This window comes from Mya arenaria, chromosome 17, assembly GCF_026914265.1.
Source record: "Mya arenaria isolate MELC-2E11 chromosome 17, ASM2691426v1".
Taxonomy (NCBI): Eukaryota; Metazoa; Mollusca; class Bivalvia; order Myida; family Myidae; genus Mya; species Mya arenaria.
Window position 1 is genome coordinate 13,113,271 of NC_069138.1, and position 19,646 is coordinate 13,132,916.

Below are 19,646 nucleotides of genomic sequence, written 5' to 3' on the forward strand. Positions count from 1 at the left end.
ACAGTGTATATTGGCGAAGAAACTCATGGAAATAATTATCAGAATATTACCATTTGCATCTGAACATAGCATTTGGGGATTTAAAAAAGGAAATATCTTTGCTTTAACTGAGCCCATTGAATGTCAAGGCTAAATCCTGATCATCGATCGCACAGATGAAAAGACGCACCGCCACAATGAGTGGCTGACGTATTATATATCAAAGATATTGAACCAAAGGGTAGTTAGTATAACCATTCTTTTCATTAACAATAGTCATAAAGATCTCTAAATTTAGTGGGGGGTTTTCTCGCAATACTTAAATGAATAATCGTTTTCAAGTTTCTTTGATTCTATGACAGGTACACCAAGCAACCGATGTCCGAATGGATTCCAGTTTGACCAATCAGGACCATACTGTAAAGGTAAATTATAAACTGTATAATTAATGTTTATGAGTTACAGTAGTATATAGTAAAAGGTTTCAAATTGAATAGAAATATCATAATATTGTATTACATTAGAAAAGTTTAATAAAACTTGTACCAAAGAATTCGGAAATAAAGTGAGCCATTACGAGATTACGAGTGCTTTAAGTGAGTAAACCTATCACTAAATGTTTTGGCATGAGCTCCAAATGGACTTAATGGCATGTTCTGGCCTCGCTAAAAGGAACGTTTATTAACTCAAGCAGCTGTACATATTTATACCTAAGTCACACGCAATAATGATCCATAATTGATTATATAGCTGTTTTCATAGTGAAGCTTAAGTAACTCAATTAAGATTTTTTTTAGTTTTATTTTCACTGCATCCCCCGCCGAAATGCGAAGATGAGATAGTTATACTATCAGTGTGGCTGTAGTATTTTTACATTGTTCGCCTTTGTTAATTTTCATATTTATTTTCTGTCCGGATCATAACTTGAAGTCTTTGAGGTATTGACAAGTCTTTAAGTACAGATATGTCCCATTGACGGGAATGGCAGTTCACTGAACAAAAACTCTTGTTGAAGTATTTTTGTAAGTTATTGTCCTTCGTTAATTTTTATTTTAATACTTTGTCGCAAGGCGAAGCGGATACTGTTATTAATTCGGCGGGGATATGACAGTCTGTGATTGCTTTTTTATCGTAATGAAGTAAATAAAAACGTTATAATGCGTGCATCTGAATGTTATCAAAAAAAGAATGAACCTTAAATTGTGTTAACAAATATTATGACATTGATGACATTGCTGCCATAATCGACTGCTTTTTGCGGTTAACTATTTCATGTTTATACATACTTGAATGAGTTATACTTAATAATATCTTAACACATCCTTTAGATGAAGATGAGTGTGCGAGGCTGAAGCCATGCTCTGATTTCTGTCACAACTCTGCTGGAAGTTATTACTGCTCTTGTCCGCTTGGTCTCTCATTGGATGCCGACGGAAAAACTTGTATCGGTTAGTAGCTTTTTTTTCATGATCAGAATAATTTAACCATTGCAGAGCAATACATATGTAAATATTGTTGTTGTTTTTTCGAAAGATTGTGCCGGAACTTTCTGAGTGTTAAATAACCATGTTAAATAATGGTTTCAGACTAAGAGGAATGTGGCTGAAGTGGTGAAAAAGAAGGCTTAAATTTGATTTGTTCATGGGAATTTGACATGATTTTCAGATATAGATGAATGTGCAACCCAGTCGTCTAGTTGTCATGGGGACCAGGAATGCATCAATACAATTGGTTCATTCAAATGTCATGTGATTTGTCAACGCGGAATGAAACCTTCAGAAGATGGGCTAACATGTGTTGGTACGTTTATAGCTGTAAAATATTTTGATTGCATTGAACATATTGTTGGAATTCATCATTTTTTGCCCCTCGGAACATCAATTGGAAAACTGATATAGAATAGCCATGTGTTAAAAATAACGAAATAAGAATTAAAATGTAGGTTCTGATTACTTAAAGCTGTCTAATGTTGCGGTTGTTGATGAGGACTCTCAACAAAGCGCTGATATTTACCATCCAGAGAGCATAATTTCACACTTGACTGTTACTTAACATGATATTAACAAGTTGCTAATTCAGCTTCTGCAGAATATTTATTCAAACTTTATCATAACAGATGTGGACGAATGTCGAGAAGGTCCAGGTCGATGTGATCAGATCTGTGAAAACAAATTTGGTGGCTTCAAGTGTTCCTGTTACCCGGGATATCGACGCCAAGGCAGGCATGGATGTACCGGTAAGTGGAAATTTATTGGTTTATGTTCCATATCACCATATTAGGGCATCCGGGATATTGGCGGCAAGGTTGATTTTTTAATATGTTTTTTAATTGTTAAGTGTTATACGTATATGGGCCCAGGCTGATGTGATCAGACTTATGCCAACACCCTGGTTGGAAACAAGAATACTTAATAATCTGGCGACTACCACTTAGTAATGTCATGCCCAAGACTTACTATATATTGCCCACGACTATGTATGTCGTGGCAACGACTTGAGGATAACTTCTCGGACACAAGAGAGTAAGTCCTGGCCATAAATAAGAGATAAAAAAACTTCTTTGCCACCGTACAACGCAGAGCGACACCACTCATTTTGGAAATTAGTTTTCCTATATTTCAGACATTAACGAGTGTGAGTTGCGCAATCCTCCATGTGAACAGGCTTGTGCCAACACAGAGGGCAGCTATATTTGTAGTTGCCAGCAAGGATTTGAACTCATATCGCTGGGACGATGCATTGGTAAGCATACTTTTCGCCTTGTTATGTGTGTTTTCTGCTTCATTTGGTTTGATGTTTTTGTTTGAGAATCTTAAAATTGATATTTCTCTCGTTTATACATAAAATTGGACTTGATAAACCTTCAATGGAAAAGGCTTTATGCTGTTCAAATTCGATTATACATGCTTCATCAAAGTTTGAGTATTTTAATGGCAACATGCTATTTGTCTCAATTTAACGACCAATCGCAAACCATTTGCCGATTAAATTTCATAGTAGTTCTTGGTCTTGGTTGCCAAACGTAGTCGTTGGTCACCGAAAAGTATCGAAAATTAATCTTAAGCTGTATGTGAATGGGGCTTAAATATAAGCCTGCGTATTTTTTTTAAATTTAACCACAAATACATGTTTTAATCACAACAATCTCATAAGAAAAAGTTCTTATATCTTCTCAAGAGTTAAATGTATAGCAGAAAAAAATGTCGTGACAACAGTTACTATTGAACAATATTAAGCTGTCTTTAAATCTCTTGCAGACGTGGACGAATGTAAAACCGGTCAGGCGAACTGTGCGGTTGGTCAGGAATGTGTAAAAGCTGTAGGCAGTTATAATTGTATCGCTAACTGTCCTCGAGGCTTTGAGCTACTGAACGGAAGGTGCACTGGTCAGTAATTTTGTCTTTATACTGGAACGATAAAGTTAGCACATTTCCAGTTCGGCAGGAGTGCGTAACCACTCCTTTTGCAGTAACAAATGTATCGCTAACTGTCCTCCGGATAATGAGCTACTGAATGGAAGGTGCACTGGTCAATAAATTTGTCTTGATAGAGAGTAAGTAGGCAAATTTCCGAACCTGCCGGAGTGCGTTAAAAAATAAATTGCAGATACAAGTGTATCGCTAGCTTTCATCTTGGTATTGAACTTCTGAATGGCCGGTTAACTAGTCGGTTGGTTTGTGGTTGTAGATATTGAATCAGAAAACTGTCTGACGCTGTGGGCTGAAATTACAAGTGTATTGCACATTGTTTTCGAGGATTTGAGTATTATAATGGAAGGTACATAGGACAGTGTTTTTTCAATTTTAAGTTTGGTTATGTACTCTAGACTAAGCTAGCGATGTGCGCTAAGGGACAGGAGTGCATACACGCTGTGGGCAGTGCATTGCCCGCTGTCTTCGACGTTGTCTCGGAGTTTTAAATGGAAGGCGGACATGTTAGTTGATTTGCCTTTGAAGATATTAAGTTAGCAAACTGATAGATTAGCAGGAGTTTGTTAGCGCTGAATGAAAGAATTACAAGAGTATTGCTAGTTCTTCTCAAGGATTTGATCTTACAAAAACGTTTATGGCAGTTCGAAGTGCTTGTATATTGCCCGCTGCCAAAACTTGAGCTTTGTTTCAATAGAAAAAAGACATAATTTAATTGTTTATAATATGTCTTATTATTACCATAAACATATTAAAAAATGCAAATTGGCAAAATGTATGAAATGTTTTCTAATGTTATTTTAAAAAATCTATTTTTATGTACTCGAATATGATACGAGATTTCACAAATCTTACTTAAAATGTCTAGACACTGACGAATGTAGACTCGGCCAGCACCGTTGTTACTACAATCAGCGTTGTGTAAACACCCAGCCAGGATACAAGTGTGTCTGTCCCCGTGGATATCGCTCTGCTGGGGCTGGGACTCCATGTCTTGGTAAGTTATGTAATGTGGCTATCCTTTGGCAAGTTATTAGTTATTTGTATCTCTCATTTATTTCGAAATAGCTTTTGGTTGGTTGCTGTTGAGGCACGGCTTTATGAGGCACTAAATTGATTGAATGTTGCTAGTCCATATACAGTCCATATATATATATATATAGTTGCCGATATTTTGCTGTTTATTTACAGAAAACTAATGCTGATTAGGGCGTGCCTGCTTTTCTGCTTTTTTACGCTATTTGCATAACTACATTGCGTAGAAGAGTAGGAGAAGCTGTTGCTTAATACGACTGTATATATTGTAACGATAGAGACATAGAGGATGATTATCATTCCATATGTATAACTTTGCTTAATTTGACTGTTTAATGTGTAACGATAGCGACATAGAGGATTAATATCATTCCATATGTGTAGCTGTTGCCTAATTTCACTGATAATTGTGTAACGATAGCGACATAGAGGATTAATATCATTCCATATGTGTAGCTGTTGCCTAATTTCACTGATAATTGTGTAACGATAGCGACATAGAGGATTAATATCATTCCATATGTGTAGCTGTTGCCTAATTTCACTGATTATATGTACTGATAAGGATATATAGGATTAATATCATTCCATATGTGTAGCTGTTGCTTAATTTTACTGTTTATATGTACTGATAAGGAAATAGAGGATGAATACCATTTCCTATGTATATAGGTATTGCCTAATTGGCTGTTTAAATTGTAATAATAGGGACATTTAGGATAAATATCATTATATATGCATTTGTATTTGAGAAGCTGTTGCTTAAAATCAAAAACTTAAACAGCTCCTAAGATATAGCAGGGCCAATTTCTCGGTTCTTTATTAAAATTTAAATTTACAAAATAGCTAAATGACTGAATTAAAATATAAAGAATCACTACTACAAGTACATATTTTACAAGTAATTACTATCAAAACAAACATGTCGTTTACCTGCAGACATTGACGAATGTACGGAGACCCCGGAAGTTTGTGCTTACGAATGCGAGAATACGTTTGGTGGATATGAATGTATCTGTCCACCAGGACAGATCCGTTTAGCAGACAAGCGATCATGCGCGGGTTAGCTATGTACTTCTACGTTATCTCATATGAGCATTAAGTTGTCATAGTTTCAGTGTCGCAAGACGTCATCGTTGTCCTGTTTAAACGTTAAAGCTAGTTCCATTAGTCAGAAATGACAATTACTTGCATTCCTCTTAGTGCACATGTTATCAATGAACATTTTAATTACTATTATGTGTGACAAAGCAAATAAGTTTGGATGTAATACTCGTTCAAGTATGTCATAAAAGGAATGAGAAAATAAACTAGGTAACGGTGCCCAAATATATAATATATATATATATATATATTAAGCCATCGCTTTTATTTTTGTGATGACATTTGAATAATATAGGTCTTCGTTATAGTTATGCTCTGAACTTGTCGAATTACATGCCTCAATAAAATATAAAACTTTCAGTTGCGAATTCAAATATGACAGTGTCGATTGTGATAAGCGTAGTAGCTTTATCAGTTGTGTATATTTAGTGCTTGAAACTTTTGCATGGCAAAGTAGTTACTTTTGCCCACATTTGTTGTAGGGCTGGAGTTTTTGGATAAGCCTCAAATCTTTGACATCAACAATCCTCAAGGGGATGCAGAGGAAAGCGAAAACGTTGACCCCAGAAATGTTCTAGACGGTCAAACGAGTTATCATTACGAACTTCGTAATCCCATTGAAAATGGGACGAGTATTACTTATTCAAACACCGTTGCAAAAGAAATTAAAACACAGAAAAGCGAAAAGAAAAAGAATCGTAGAAATCGCAAAAGGAAGAACAAAAGAAAAGGAAGGAAGGGAAAATCTCAACGGTTAAATAGAATTGGACAAAAACAAGAACTTGTTGGAGGCAAGGTTTATTCAGGAGAATTTGATAATGACCGTTGCGCGAAAGGTTGGAGATTTGATTCTGTCAAAGGCAGTTGTGCGGGTGAGAAATAGGTGCATGAAATTGTATTACTTTCCTGTTATTGCATGCTGCCATCTTCTGGAAAGCTGTAGAACAGTTTTCTGTCCTATCTAGCATGTATCCCATATTGCCAATGGTAATGATTTTATATTAATTTTGTAACTGTAATTTATTGATTTATTTGTAGATATAGTTGTTTTACAAGTTTAAGGAAAATGATAATTGCAAAATTTAGTTTGTTGTTTATTTGTTCATCAGCCTAGACTGACTTTTCGGATTTCGAATTTACGCCATTGCCCTCACTGGGATGCAGTTTTTATACACATTCGCAAAAAAGCAAGCTCGAAAATATTTCTAAATATATAAGATGGCATAAACTTCTGAAATGTTTATATTTAGTATAAAAGTGCGAGTTTTAAATGTTAAGCTTATGCGGTTAGAACATTACGCTTTTGTCTAGCAAGCAGACATTATGGATTTACAAGGGTGCGGCTCTCTTGTTATTTCAGACATTGACGAATGCAAGGATGACTTGAATATTTGCCAACACAACTGTTCTAACACAGTGGGCGGGTACGAATGCTCATGTCCACCCGGCTACCGGCTGTCAAAGGATAAACGCACATGTGAAGGTTTGTATATTCGGAGATATTTTTTACAATTTATCAAGCTATCGTATACAAATGGTTGTCCAAATTAGCAAGTTTATTTGTATGCATTATACAATACATGACATTGTTTTATCCCTAATTATACAAAAGGGTCCAATTCATCAAGAAGTTTCTGAACGGCGTAAACAATACGATGCACAAAGTTCAAAATAAAATTTATAAGTTACTGATCTGATAAAGTTTTGAATGTCTGTAACTCCTAATACATGCTTGTTTTCCTTCTTTCAGATATTAATGAATGTATCGAGTTCAGTATAAACTGCGGCGTGGATAAGATGTGCTTCAATACCCTCGGGGAGTTTACATGTATTGATGTGCCCTGCCCACGTAACTATCACCGGGATCCAATCACAAAGTAAGTCTTTGTCTTAAATTTTGAATGGTTTCAGCTGAATTGGAGATGATTTGTTGTCAAATATATTCAAAATATTCAATGTTTATTTTTCAGAATTGTATCAAATTCACATGCATTTGTAAACCCGTTCTTATAAATAATGTTCGGTTAAATCTCCATAAAATGTAAATTGAAATTTCAAATGAATAAAAGCTCTTTAAATTTCTCAATATTTCAGCAACTGCGTTCTGGAGTGTATCGACGCTGAGGTAGCATGTCCGGAATCTGCGCGTTTTGCGGACGTCATTGAGTTCCGCACATTGGCGCTACCAAGTGGCGTTTTAGCGCAACAAGATCTTATACGACTCACTGCGTACAATCAATACGATGACGTTTTACGAAAGACGATTTTCACCATCCTAGAAAACGACGAGTATATTCCATTCCAGATCCGACTTGAAAAGGGTATAGGAATTGTTTACACTCCGAAAGTATTGGAGGATAGAAGACTCTACAAAATTAAAGTGTTAGCGAAATCCTTTGACAATGAGCAAGTTAATATACAATACCAGACTACTTTTATGATTCACATTTCTGTGTCTTCATACCCATATTAATTGTGTTAAATAGTCGGTGATGTGATTTATTCTTGTTTGATGGTTTCAAGAAATCGGTTTCATCTGTCTGATATTAAGGTATTGTGAAAGACTTGGTGTCGTTGACATCGTCATGTAAACACTTTAACCTTGACATAAAAAATGTTTAAGTTATTCAAATGAAACTTTCTATACATGTTCACGTTGCCAGAGATAATAAACTTATGAAAGCAAGGTCCATAACTCTGGCTATACTATTTTTGAGTGTTTCCCCTTGTCTGACAGACAGGCGTTGGCATTCACTATGTGTCTCTGGATGTTACGCATACGTGTACCATCGTGCATTTGAACTTCTTTGTCATGGTCAAAGAAACTAAGAAATAGTTCGTACTGGAGCCCGCTTGCTGTTTAATAAAGAAACTATATAATATATGCGTTATGAAGCATAAAAACATATTGAATAGTTGCATGACTGAAAATTCTTAAATGTGCTTACTTTGTATCATTGGTAAAAAATAGTGCCTAAACTAGATGAAATTGTTCAAGATGTCCAAATGAAACTTTGTGTACATATAAAGTAGGACCAATCGCTCTGACTAGATTACTTGTTGAGTTATGCCCCTTGTTCGATTGCATAGTACTCTTAACCTAGTTGCAAACTCAATTGATTATACCGCTATAAAGCCTAGCATGACTCGACATACTACATGTTTTCACTCTATTTGTTTTTTACCTATTATTTAACAAAGGACCTTTTAGAACAATTTAGGTATATATATTAAGTAATTACTCAAAATCATACTTATTATGGTAGTACATAATTATAAATCTTAAAGCTGAACAGTTATTTCCTTTCTGTTTATAATAATATCAAGGATATAAAATATTTATATTTTATATGTACTCAGTTGAGTTAATACATAAGCATTTTCAATCATCTTAAACCAGACCATTTGTTGGTCCTGTCCTTGTTTTTTTAGGGGTGTAATTGCATGAGTGTTATGCATTTTAAAGCGGACATACTCATTCTTACAATTGATTGGTTTAAATGCACTTTTGAGTTTGTTAGGGGTTTTAAAAGCTTACATACGCATTCTATAAGCTTACTGGTGTAAATACATTATTGAGTTTGTAAGGAGTTATAAAAGTCACATATGCATTCTAACAATTCATTGGTGTTTGATGTATAATGAACGATTGGTTGCTTTAACTTTGATCCTAACGGCATACCTGGTTGTATATAAGTACACATGCAATAAATATATGTATAATTTCAATTCTTAGGTGTTTGTTTGTTTTTAATCAATATATTTTTCCGATCATGCAAACATATAAAAACAGGGAACATCAATTTAAAATATACACATGAGTTATTGTGATCCCGTTGCTTCATGTGAAAGTTATATCCGTATTGGTACATTGAAAACTACAAGGACACGCTAATTAGTCACACATTTAACCAAGGCCCAGTTTAGAGGCACTAGGTTAAGGCTTCACACCCATTCAACGAGAGACTAAACCTCACTGAACAAAAAAGACGGACTAAACATGCTCAAAATGCCTTAATAAATGAAAATTGGTTCAAAGCAAATCCCAATTAAACGATATTAGTCCATATATTTCTAGGTTCATGCAGAAACATGTACAAATACAGCGGATGCCATCTTGGATGCCATCACTAATAACCAACGGTGGCGCGAAGTCATCGATCGAATTATTGTAGAAGAGGGGCTAGGCTAAATGAATATGCTAAAAATATTTTCTATACACCGTAGTGCAGGGTTCTCGACTTCTTATTTTAGTATTTCCTCCACAGAACAGTTTCTATTGAGGACCGGCTAGACATTTGCCGCCTGTTGCCAACAAAGATTTAGTCTTTACAAAAGGATGCTAATATAGTATATAAAGTAACGCTTTACCTTTTGCCTGTCCGTCAATCCTTTATTCGCCCGCCATTTCTGATTTAAAAAAATCCTGGTTGATGTCGTAAATGCTTTAATTTTCATATCAAAATAGTATGAACCAGTTAACAACGCCACACGCACAAACACACGCATAGAGTTATTGCCGTTTGAATAATTAAGGCAACTTACATCTGTTTGTCAACAACCATTACTTCACAGGTAATGAAACGATATTGATATATAACAGGCAAGAGGTCTCTATAACTTGAATGTGGTAGTAAACGCATAATATGCGTTTATGTTTGTCATCACTTTCCGAAATACTGTGCAAGCAATAATACTGAAAGCGTTTCTTTTTAAAACATCTACATTCCATTGTCGACACGTTTTGACAATCATTTCATGTTTATTTAATATATTCTTATCGAAAACCGCTTGTTCTACTTTCAATATTGAACTCAAAAAATTATCAGACCCACACAATGCACCAGACATAAACACCGGAGTTTTTGAAAAAGGAAAGAAGAATAGTCCTTGTCTAATCAAGGAAAAACTTATCAATTGCATGATCACTTGTTACGCAGTTTAAGCTTGTTACAGCAATGGCGGTTTAAATCATAAAATATTTCGACTCATGTTGTAGAGAAGACTTAATACAGATATCAGCACTGTGGAATATAATACTAGTGTTGTTTTTATGATACAGTTAAACATGTAGAAATTTGAAATCAGATCATCCATTTATAAGGGATCTGACCTGATTCATGACTACAGTTGTTCAAAGTGTGAGGAAGATGACGACTTAAACACTGAAGCCCAGCACTTCTGTCCACAATGTGAACACTATTTGTGTGACAAGTGTGTGGGGGTGCATGGGGTTTACTTCAAGAAGCATACTGTGTACGGCCGTGGAGAAATACAGAAATGGTCGGGGTTCTCCTTAGATAAATGTGACCAACACGGAGACAAGCTTAATGTCCACTGTGATGACCACAAGGAATTATGCTGCAGTGTATGTGTGGCAATTAACCACAGGTGAGGTTTTAACATTAGGAAGCATGAGTGAAATATCCAACCAAAGTTAAATAGACAGAGCATTATTTTGAAATATGTATTTTATACCTCATGATTAACACTGAGAAAAATGTCACCCCTTGGGTAATTGTTTGGACGCTTTTTATGTCAATTAAAAAAGAATAATTGTGTTCAATTTAAAGCCACAAAAATGAGTTGCGTTTATATATTTATACTTAATACCTATATATTTAGTGAGTCATCATTTATCCAGTATAGATAAAAAAGAAACAACTATAAAGGTCCATGGTCCTCTTATTCATTATTGTTAGAAATCTTGAAATTTAAGCTGTTCACATTTGTATCACTGTTTTAGAAATTGTAAAACACAATACGAATCAAGGATGTTCATAACTTCAAAAGTTAAATGTTAATATTAAATGGAGAGCTGTAGTTTAAATAATTGCATATTAAAAGAAACACTCCATGTTGTTACTTGTATACGAGTCTGAATTAAGACCAACTAGCTAAACACGAAAGAAAAATCCGTACCATTCACTTTCTTAAAATATTTGGATTTTAAAGAATTTCGACCAAAGCTTGATTAGAATAAATAGTTATATATGTGTAACCTGTATCTGCCTGTAATTGTATAATGATGATAATACTAGTAAACCCTGCCAATTCCGAAGAAACCTAGTGGCAAATCAGCTTTTGTGTTAATATCTCATAAGGCAACTTTGCCCCCGAAGGGTTAATTTACCCAAGTGGGTATTTGCGTTCATATGCACAAAATGCCACTTGGATTAATTTGCTCTCTTGGCCGAATATGCCCACGAGAGTAAATCCTTTCAGGTAAACAGCATATGAGTAAATTTGCTTTATGGTTGAAAGTCAGAATTATTACTAGGCGCAGTATCTTGTTTTATTTCCCACATAGGGGCACATATTAATCACACTGTCCGTCAGTTACTGTCGAGTCTCCGGAGATATAAATCACTACCATTTTGTATGGAATTACAACCTTGCAAGAATTGTTTAACTCCATAGTATTTCTTTCAATCATGATACTTAAACTTCAGGAAAGTATGGTCTTTGTTGTCGCATGTGAAGCATGGCGGACATATAAGTAGCATTGATCAGTAACCTTTTGAATATTATTTTGTAGAGCCATTCCACTACTTTGTGGTAAAGGTAAATAGATGACGCTCAGTAGGTCATAGGTCACCCTTCTGAACAATATTAGAAAAATGATTTCTTTAAAAAAAAAATAACTTGATGAACAATCTTTAAAATGTGTTTGCACATTTTATTTCATGGTTATTGATTGCTGGTTAAATTGTTCAGACCTCAAAGGCGTGAGATTATTTTGAAAATGAATATCCAGACCCAATGATCCTCGAATTTAGCGGTAATAAAATTTATCCTATTAATCTTAAGCTTAATATGTCAAAGGTGAAGGTCTTGTTGTCTCGTTTGACATAAAAATGGTATTTCATTTGGTCCAATCATGATAGGCGCTACCAACACCCGGCACATACAATTCACCAAGTTTTACACTTTTGTTTTATTCTTCCATGTGTTTTTCGATGTTTATCATTCAAATTGGTTACATGATAACCGATAAAACAGTTTTTAGGCCTTAGTACCGCAAATCTAAATCAGGTATATTCAGATCTACTTTAGGACATGTCATGTTAAAAGAAGTAATTCGTCGGTGTTACAAAATGGAACGCATGGTGTAATGCGGTTTAAAATTATGCGAATTAAAAGATCACTTTGGATGAAATGAGAATTTGAAAGCAAGCCAAAGAATCTTAAAAACATCTTGGCGAGGAACCGAGGGGAATAGATAATTTCGCTGAAAATGGATATGTGTTGACTAAAAGCCTTACTTTAATAACTGCAAATAGTCAAAACGTCCTAGGCCAATATCAGGTTTCCATCAAGCCTGGCCACCAATTTCTCGAAACTTCTCAAGTCCCTTATAACAGGATTAAGCTAATCTCACTATTTTTGTTGTTCTGTAAAATGTGTTATATTAACTTATTCAAGAATTTTTAGAAATTATGTAGGAATAATCTGTACGATTATCAGAATAAACCATTTTTCATTTATCAAATTTGGCAAATTGAAATAAGCGATTTAAGCCTGTTAAGCTTAAGAAGTTTCGAGAAATAGGAGCATGGAAATTTGATGATCAATCATTAACGTTATTACTTTATTCGGGATTATTGGGATAAGAGTGAGGTTGTGCACACAAACTGGTTTAAGCCTCTAGTAAATTAACATTTTACTGACCGTTTCAAGGCGGTACCTAACAACCCTTGATAAACATACCTAGTTTTTGTATATAATAGTATATATGCACTGTGCTGTTTGTCGAATTTTGTGCTGTTGTTCCATGTTTCTAGTTTGTGATTTTTTTTTGTTTTGGAGTTTATGTGTTTGGTGTTAACCCTATGCTATTAAACGGGGTTTATTTTTGATATTTTGACAACTGAGCTTGTTTCTGTAGTTTTTTCACGTTAGTATTGTGATATAAAAGCAATGTTCATTTAAACTAGTACATATAGGTTTACTGTAACGAAATTGATCCATTTACAATGCGTTTTCTTAAGTAATGACATACACTAATCGGTTGCAGTTTTGAGCCACTCAAAATATTTTTTGGATTTCATTGTTATGCCGGTGACCAGAATTGTAAAAAGTAGTTGGGGCGTGTGGAGCCTACAGCCTTTCAACGCGTTCGACACTTTCAATTGGGTTCTTTCAAGAGCGATCGTTCTGAATATCGTTAGAAAAATCCTATGGACAGTTTTTCAAGGATATTCAAATTCAACAATGATTTTGATAAACCTTAAATTTCTTACTAAATAATGCATTTATGGAAAATATTAACTACAGATAATAAGATTGAAAACGTGAATTAAATAGCAGAAAGTGCAAAAATAATAAATGATTGGTGAATGCTAAAAGATTTTGCTGTAGTCTACTATAGTCTCATAAGGTAGAAATAGCGTGTTTTATGCTGATTTCTTTCAAATTAATGTCCATACCCTCCATAAGAACTACTGTTTTTGACATCTTTTCATCCTTTTTGGAATATTGAAACAATATTATTAATTGTGGGAAATCTCATTTGGGAGTAAGCGTTCATCTTTAATATATTACAGGCTTTGTAGCAGCATCAGTCACCTGCCTGATCTGGCTAAAGGCTTCTTTAAAACAGCAGAGTTCGAGCAGCTGCCAGCTGCCGTGGACACCATCAAAAGAAGGCTCAATGAGCTCAAGAATGCAAGACTAAAGGACCAAGCATCACTGAAAGACTCTTACAAGTACATCATTGCTGAACTCAAGGCTCTCCGTAAAGAGATAAACATGATATTAGACCAGTTTGAGAAACAGACAGTTGAACAGTTGGATAGTCTGACGAAAGATTTAGAGAAGAGTGTGAAAGATAATTTGGACACTTGTGCTCATATGAATGATCAATTGAATAGCTTGATGGAGAAACTCCAGCAGATTACTGGCAAAAACAAGGAGACAGATTCTTACACTGGATTTAAATGTCAGAGCAAATTAAATGAGACAAAGATTTTGATGCTAGAAATACAGAGAAGGCCAAAATATGGGATCAGGTTCAAATCGGATGAAAGTGTATGACCATATTTCAGAAGCCTTAATAATCTTGGCAGTGTACATTCCATGTTAAATACAACAGATACCATCCGTGTGTATAAGGCCCAAAGTCAAAGTCACTGTTCTGTTAAATTTCAGACAAGTAATTGCCGCATTGTAGGAATATGTGAGTTGCCAAGTGGAGAGGTGATTATTGCTGATTGCAACACTGAGACCGTTAAGCTTCTAAACCACCAATACAAGGTCATTTATGACATTTTCTTCGGTGATACACCTCAAGACTTGTGTTATATTGCTAGCAACTTGGTTGCTGTAGCTGCTGTTTATTTGTATGATGATTCATCTGCGGTCCATTTTGTGGAGGTAATCAAGGGGCGGCTACAAATAGTGAGAACATTTACAATGAAAGAAACATGTTTCTCCATTGCCCACAACCAGGGCAAGCTGTATAGGTGTATCGATAAATGCATTCGCCAGTACAATATGGATGGGCATATGAAGAAGAAGATTTATGAAGATAAGTTTGGTGGCTTGAAAGTGTTTAAGTGTGCTGTTAGTCCCGATGGAGAGATAATTTACGTTATAGATAAACTTGAACATAAATTAATAACACTTGATAAGGATGGGCGTTTGCTGTATACATTACAAGATCCTGAGCTACAGGAGCCTACTGGCATATGTGTCAGCCGAAGTGGTCATGTGTTTGTGTGTTGCAAGGTGTCTGACACTGTGTTACAGGTAGATCGGGAAGGGATACTGAAGCTGGCAACGATTGTCAAAGGAGCTAATGGCTTGGTTGAGCCTGAGTCAGTGTGGTTCAGTGAACAGACCTCAAGCCTCATTGTTGCGAACTGTTGCAATAACAACATCATTGTAGTTAAACTGTATTGACCTATGAATCAGACTTAGCTATCATGTATTGTATGTCTATGAGCAGTCTGAGCGTATGCTAAATGTTACGTAAGTAAGGGTATATTGATATTTTAGTTGTACATACACTACCAACTACATGTTATTTGCAACGCGTTGCCACCCCGGGAAAGATTGCGTCATCTCGGGATTCGCGGCAATATACTTTTCGTCAGTAGCCAACGCGGTGGTGCACGTCATCGCCGCGTTCATATTTGCTACCGCATACGACTTCCGAAAATATGCATGCGGCGTATCGCCGAGATATGACTTACCGCGATATGCAAGTATTTAAAGGTGGTGCACATAGATGATTGTACATGTCAACATAATGTTTCATATTGAAAACTATTTTTAATTATAAAAGACTATAATTATGTACTGTACATTTACTGTATATAAATCAAAGAAATATATATAAATATATATTTGGAAATCAAAAAAGAAGGTATAATTGTTAGCTGTTTTACCCTAAATATTTTAATATTTATTATAGATTACTTGCTTTCGTTTTCAAAAAAGTCTACTCATTCTCGACCAAATTATCTCAAACGAAATGCGTTGGTGAGGCCTAATTGAATTTCTATTGATTTTTGTAGCTGCGAATATGATATAAGCTAAAGGATTCGTGATGCAAAAAAATAAATAATACATTCAACGTATAAGCGTAATTCCTGTAATAATACATTTTATGGCGTAAGGCCACACTGGTTGTTTTTTGTTTATTTTTTGTGTTTTTTTCTAAATTATTTGAATTACGGGAACAAATCATTTCAACAATGATTTGATAATGTTTTAATTGGAAATAAGAGTTTTTAATTTGAGATGTTACAAGAATTATGAAGAAAATTTAGGATCTTATACAAATATATGTGATTATTTTCTCATACATTGGTATATACTGTTCTTAGATCTAAGTTGCTGTGTACTATTATAGACATAAATATTATATAAGTAAATTATAAACACAAAAGTTCGAAAAAAAAATATAACTATATTTAAAGTATAATTGTTTTATATTTATAAATGCAATTAAGATGTAGCAATATTAACAGGTTTTATTTTGATTTCTAATTTTATTTGAGACAGAATATGACCTTGACGATCGCTACCAAATCATTCGGTCAAGTGATTTATGTTCTAAGAATGAGTATTCCGTTCTGCAGAAAATATTGAAAGATTCAATTTCCAAATTGTGACAAAAATATAATTATGGTCGTTTTACAAGCATATGACAATTAATAAAAAATCAAAAAGTCAAAACATCACATGCAACTTTACAGGTTACGCGGGCAATTGAGGTATAGAGGCTTGATGGCTACGCCTGAAATGTGCCTGAATATCTACATTCAAAAGTACATAACGTTTCATATATGTAGTTAGTGTGTAGTTATAGCTTTTTTTAAAAAGAGTTCAGTAAAGAGGGATTATCAGTTGATTGTTGCTTCACTTTACGTCTCCGATGATGATTTCATTACATATAAAGTTTTGTACATCCCTTATGACAACCTCCACTTGAATATATTCAATGTGAATGCTAACGCCCTTGTTATTAAGCACAGGACTACACTAATTCTAAGAATTTCATGGTACAATTTCGAATTCAAACTCTATTTTTATCAACAGGGACGGTTAAACGTTTGTGGCATAATATTTGCAAAAAGGTTACATATTTCGAGAACGTGTTGGTTATGTTTTTTTTAAACGCCGATGTTCAAACTTTTACGCGGTCAAAACAGTATAGTAACATTGTAAAACCATGTTATTGTTTCAGTATAGTTTGAATATGTTTGTTAATGACGTGATCAATAATGCATTGCATTGAAAGCAAACATATTTCTTCTTACCCTACGAACAAATTAAAACCAAAATGTTGAAAAATACGTGGAATGAAGGAGTTGTCTGTCTAGTGATGTCGTTTTTATCTGAAATAGGGGTATGGTAGTTAAATTAACATTGATTTTTGAAAATTATATTTTGTTTTTTAATCCAGGAAATAATACTCTTTAAGAAATCATCAAGCTGATATTGGTTTACAATGATACGCGTCATGGTCGTACTACCTTAAGACCGGAATGTAAACAGAATATATAGACCCTCTGTTATCAACGATTATCGGTTGGTTATTTATATATTGTACGTCATTAATATTGACATTCACAAAACAAACTTTTAAGAATTTTATAGTAATCTTAAAACTAAAATTGTCCATTTTTTTGAAAATGTAACAGCATCGAATTTATAGCCAGTAATAGCCGGTAACTAGTCCGAATTTACAACGCAGCCCTCACTGACCAGTCAATAACAGCTTCGAATTAATAGCCAGTAATACTCAGTAACTAGTTCGAATTTACAACGCAGGTCACACTGACCATTCAATAACATGTTCGAATAAATAGCCAGTAATAACCAGTAACTAGTTCGAATTTACAACGCAGGCTTCACTGACCATTCAATAACAGCTTCGAATAAACAACGCATACTTCACTGACAAGCCAGTAACAGCTTCAATTTTGCATCGCAGGCTTCACTGGCAAGCCAGTAACAGCTTCAATTTTACATCGAAGGCTTCACTGACAAGCCAGTAACAGCTTCAAATTAACATCGCAGGCTTCACTGACCAACCAGTAACATCTTCAAATTCACCGCAGAGGCTTCACTGACAAACACAAACTTCCACTCAATAAAGCAGGCTTCACTTACCAGCCAGTAGCAGCTACAGATTCAACGCTTAAGTTTCACCGCAAGGCGTCACTGCCCAGCCAGTAATAGCTTTAAATTTTACACGAAGGCTTCACTTACCAGCCAGTAGCAGCTACAGATTCTACGCAGAATGTTCACTAACCAGCCAGAAAAATCTTTAGTTTTTACAAAGCAGGCTTCGCTGGCTAGATTGTACTCCTTACTCAATTTCTCTTTGTCATTCAGGTTACGGTTTCACTCCTCCGGGAATCTCAGGTTTTGTCCCGGTACACAATCCAACAAATTGTCTCCCAATTCAAACAAAAATTGATGTCGATATATTTCTTGCAAGATTTAGAATTATTGTTTTAACATATAAATATACATGAAAAGTTTTAATTTTTTTTAGAACCAATTAAATTTACGAGAAAATATGGAAATACATATTTCTGGTGATTAATTTTATATAAAAAATTGTCAGAATTCATAATTGAAGGCTTTATGAATGTTCTTGAATTACTTGAATTAATTCAAAATTTCAATTGTTCTAATTGTTGAAAAGGCGGATCACGTACAAGTTATTTTTAATTGGGTTTCAATGTAAAGTCATAAAACTTGCTTATCAATTAAAACTTAATACATTTCATTTCTTACAACGAAAGATCACGATTTGAACACTACTTACTCGTACTATTATTTTACAAAGACAAATAACTCCAAGTAGTTTTTCCTAAGTTACTGCATTTATTTTCTTATTCTAAATCTTAACTAAATTTAATTATTACTTGGCGGGTAAAATAAACTCTGGGGGATTCTTGTTGATATAAAGCTCACCTATGCATCACCTACACTATCTCATCCGATCCCCCACTCTGCCTTTTTAACCATGCTGGGAACCAAACCGAACATTTAGCGTTGATCTTGCAGCTTTTATTTCCCCTGAAATGCATGAGAGTGTTAGTCGTATTAGTTGTTTTTGGCGGGTAGTACACATACTGAGCAACCCTGGTTCTTGTACGTGCATCAGCGTATAATAATAGACCTGAATGTACAAAGGAACCTACCTTTGATTTAACCCCGGGAAATTCCACGTAACTTTACTTTGAATGCATACCGAGACGAGCCTCGGAACGCACCTGGGACGTTCCCCAAAAACCTACTACACAATGTACCCTAAAAACGAACCAAGAACGTACCTTGGACGTAACCCAGCACGTTCCCCGGAATGTACCCTGAATTTACCCCGGAACGTGCCCCGGAATGTACCCAAGAACGTACCACGGAACGAACCACGGAACATTACCCTGAACGTTCCACAAAACGTACCCCGGAACATACCCCGTAATGTACCCCGGAAGATACCCCGGAATGCATCCCGGAACGTTCCCCGGAAAGTGCATCGGAACGTATCCCGGAACATACACCGGAACGTATCAAGGAATGTACACCCAAACGTACTCCGGAACGTACCTTTGAACGTACCCCAGAAAGTTCCCA

The 19,646-nt window shown here is 35.1% G+C and overlaps 1 protein-coding gene across 1 annotated transcript in view; it reads left to right on the forward strand.

The window, feature by feature from the left end:
* The window catches only part of LOC128222941 (hemicentin-1-like), a 110,343-nt gene extending 101,068 nt beyond the window's left edge, over positions 1-9,275 (forward strand). The window contains exons 70-81 of the mRNA XM_052932131.1: positions 342-404; positions 1,308-1,427; positions 1,645-1,779; positions 2,096-2,215; positions 2,602-2,721; positions 3,237-3,365; positions 4,276-4,404; positions 5,382-5,504; positions 6,029-6,418; positions 6,907-7,029; positions 7,297-7,423; positions 7,641-9,275. The gene's annotated coding sequence lies outside the window, so the exon portion shown is untranslated. The remainder of the gene's footprint in view (positions 1-341; positions 405-1,307; positions 1,428-1,644; positions 1,780-2,095; positions 2,216-2,601; positions 2,722-3,236; positions 3,366-4,275; positions 4,405-5,381; positions 5,505-6,028; positions 6,419-6,906; positions 7,030-7,296; positions 7,424-7,640) is intronic.
* The last annotated feature ends 10,371 nt before the right edge of the window (positions 9,276-19,646 follow it).